This window comes from Astatotilapia calliptera, chromosome 2 (genome assembly GCF_900246225.1).
Source record: "Astatotilapia calliptera chromosome 2, fAstCal1.2, whole genome shotgun sequence".
Lineage (NCBI taxonomy): Eukaryota > Metazoa > Chordata > Actinopteri > Cichliformes > Cichlidae > Astatotilapia > Astatotilapia calliptera.
The window spans coordinates 3,245,499-3,249,196 of NC_039303.1; the positions used below are offsets into that span (position 1 = coordinate 3,245,499).

The 3,698-nt window shown below is 50.6% G+C and overlaps 1 long non-coding RNA gene across 1 annotated transcript; it reads right to left on the reverse strand.

Annotated features, from left to right (window-relative positions):
* Positions 1–335: 335 nt before the first annotated feature.
* Positions 336–3,466, reverse strand: LOC113030510 (uncharacterized). Its single transcript, XR_003273592.1, has 3 exons — positions 3,113–3,466; positions 475–497; positions 336–394 (listed from the first exon to the last, which is right to left on the reverse strand). It is a non-coding gene; the product is annotated as an uncharacterized LOC113030510 (long non-coding RNA).
* Positions 3,467–3,698: the final 232 nt, after the last annotated feature.

Here is a 3,698-nt window from a genome sequence, read left to right on the forward strand (position 1 = left end):
TCTGTTAATCCAGGGTTTTTGATTTGGGAAGGATTTAACTGTTCTGGTTGGAACGACATCTTCCACGCATTTCCTGATAAATCCGCAGACTGAGTCTGTGTACTCATCAATGTCCCTAGCAGCCACGTGAAACATTTCCCAGTCCGCGTGATCAAAACAGTCCCGCAGCGTAGACTCCGATTGGTCCGTCCAACAGTGCACCTGTCATGAACCGAAGTTCCGAGCGCAGGCAGGACCCAGTAGCAGAACACACACACTAGGGTAGGAGCGAATAAAGAAAGTAATTTTTATTGCAACTAAAGGTGTCCCGTGAGGGTAGCCTGAAAAACAATGTATGGAACCAGAAGAAACCGAGGGACCGCGCAGGGAACGCCGAGAGCGGGGCTGTGAGAGGCTGTAAAACAAAAAGAGAGACAGATTACTGGGGTGCGGAAAAAAGGCAGCATACGAGGGAAGGTGGAGTGTGCGTCTCACGGTGATAGCCGGGCCGAGTGAACCTGTCACGGGGTGAAACGGGACAAGTTATTTAGAGTTTTATTGTGCATGTTTTGCAATGTTTTATCTGTTTTAATATTTTAATATTGTATATTGGGTTTGTTTGTATGAGCTTTATTGCATGTTTTTATCTTATTTAAATTGAACACCTGTCCTGTAAAGACTCCGCCCCTACCTGATAGTAAACTGATCACACCTGCGAGAGATCCCAGAGAGGCCAATAAGAGGGCCTGGCAGACCATAGAGCAAAGGGGGAGAAAAAGCTTGAGTGAAGGCTTGAGAGGAGGAGAGACATGGCATGGTAACCGGTGTGGGCGACGGCCGCGCAGAGCGGCACAGAGGCCCGGCTATAGGCAGCTGGCCAAGGCGTGCAGCAAAGGAGAACGAGACCAGAGATCGCGGACGACCGCGCGCTGGAGGGAGTGATCGGAGCTGAGCGGAGAGGTCTGTGCTGGTGTTGACGGGAGGTAGCTCCTCGCCGAGAGAGGCCCACGGCAGGGGATAGAGAGGCAGCGGGATGGCGCCTTATGTCCCCGGGACGGCGAGTCTATGGCTACGCGTGTGAAGCACAACACAGTGGTGGGCGGAGTTAGGAGCTCTGCCCATCTGGGGTAGGTCCCGATTCATCCCGTCTAAGACGAACCTCCAGTGGAATTTAAGAATGGTGACTGCCGCTGGCCCCCTCTCCTTTTTCTAGTTGGCATCAGAATGAAGAGGCCGACAGGACGGCGACAATCCTGTTGGTTTCTGCACTGTTTGGACTTTTATATCGTGGCGGATGCCACTGGACTTTTAATGTTGTGTTTTATTGATTTTTATTGTGTTACCCCTTGGCCAAGGTTGTTTTAATTTATCTTACATTTTTAACTATTTAAATATAATAAATTATATTTTTAATTCTACAGTTTTTTTAATCGTGTGCTTTCCCTTGGCGGCTCCACTGCTCTGTCCGTTTGGAGGAAGGTTTCCTTCCTTTAAAAAAACGACACTGTGGAAGTAAAATCAGCCTTTCCGCTCCGTTACATAATTGGCGTTGTCGACATAGGATACGGAGCCAGAGCAGTTGGGGTAGCTGGGGGAATAGCAAAGATGATGTATGTGTATTCTGGTGCCCCGGTATGTTTGAAGTTTAAAGGGTTGGACAAAAGAAGAAGATGGAGGATGGATTGTTGGAGCCAAAGCTAAGGACCCCTGAGCAGATGAGTATGGACAGTGTGCACAAGTATGAGTGTTGGCCACACCAAGAGTGAATGGAGAACGTCCAACCGAGGTTGTCATGGGAGACCAGCTGCAGGCTTGCGGGAGTTGGGGTAATGATTTGCTGCTAGGCAGCAGTGCTTGGGATTAAGCACGAGACCCAGGTTAGGCCTGGAAGTATCCCCACGGGAGCAGCCGGGTGCAGTGTAGGACCTTATGGCTTCCGGGTAGCTATGCTACGAGGACGTGAGAGTGATTGCTCGTTTGTGGCCCTGGACTGAATAGTGCACTTGCTTTTATTTTTGCTTGGGGGTAGAAGACGGAACCGGACTCCAAGAAAGCTTCATGATTGGTAGCTGGGCCTTAGCAGGGACTGCTAATCTTTCAGCTTGGGGGGATGTCACGGGGTGAAACGGGACAAGTTATTTAGAGTTTTATTGTGCATGTTTTGCAATGTTTTATCTGTTTTAATATTTTAATATTGTATATTGGGTTTGTTTGTATGAGCTTTATTGCATGTTTTTATCTTATTTAAATTGAACACCTGTCCTGTAAAGACTCCGCCCCTACCTGATAGTAAACTGATCACACCTGCGAGAGATCCCAGAGAGGCCAATAAGAGGGCCTGGCAGACCATAGAGCAAAGGGGGAGAAAAAGCTTGAGTGAAGTCTTGAGAGGAGGAGAGACATGGCATGGTAACCGGTGTGGGCGACGGCCGCGCAGAGCGGCACAGAGGCCCGGCTATAGGCAGCTGGCCAAGGCGTGCGGCAAAGGAGAACGAGACCAGAGATCGCGGACGACCGCGCGCTGGAGGGAGTGATCGGAGCTGAGCGGAGAGGTCTGTGCTGGTGTTGACGGGAGGTAGCTCCTCGCCGAGAGAGGCCCACGGCAGGGGATAGAGAGGCAGCGGGATGGCGCCTTATGTCCCCGGGACGGCGAGTCTATGGCTACGCGTGTGAAGCACAACACAGTGGTGGGCGGAGTTAGGAGCTCTGCCCATCTGGGGTAGGTCCCGATTCATCCCGTCTAAGACGAACCTCCAGTGGAATTTAAGAATGGTGACTGCCGCTGGCCCCCTCTCCTTTTTCTAGTTGGCATCAGAATGAAGAGGCCGACAGGACGGCGACAATCCTGTTGGTTTCTGCACTGTTTGGACTTTTATATCGTGGCGGATGCCACTGGACTTTTAATGTTGTGTTTTATTGATTTTTATTGTGTTACCCCTTGGCCAAGGTTGTTTTAATTTATCTTACATTTTTAACTATTTAAATATAATAAATTATATTTTTAATCTTACAGTTTAAATTGTGTGTTTCCCTTGGCGGCTCCACTGCTCTGCCCGTTTTTAGGAAGGTCTCCTTCCTTTTAAAAACACAAAACATCTTGGAAATAAATCAGCCTTTCCGCTCCGTTACAAACCAGAGGGGGGTGGAGCTCCAAAAGGGGTCGAGACGGCGAAGCTGATGGTGAACCAAATCTCAGGCGGACAGGTGGACAGGCAGGTGGCTCGAAAACAAAAACACGCCGAGTTGTGATCTGGGTACACAGGGAAAAAACAGTGTTAGGTCCGATGGAGAGTTTGTCATAAGAGTTCTTTTCCCGCAGGCGTACGTTACCGCTGAGAGGCGACTACGGACTGGCGTGGAGCAGCAGGTAGGGCAGGATTAAATAGTCCACCTGGTGATCGCCTGGGATGGGATGCAGGTGTGGGGTTAGCAGCCACGCTCGTGGGCGTGGACATCCCAGCAGCACCCCGGACGCCGGGCCGCGGACCATGACAGCACCGCCCTCCGGGTTGGAGCTTCCTTTTTTCAGCTTCTGCCTGTAGGCAGGCATGAGCAGGATGGAGTGGTGATCTGATTGGCCGAATGAGGCGCGGGGGAGGGCTTTGTACGCATCCTAGAAGGAGGTGTAGCAGTGGTCAAGTAGCCGGATGCACGTTTGCATAATCACACCAGCTGTTGTTGATCATGAAACACACACCACCGCCTCTGCTTTTCCCAGT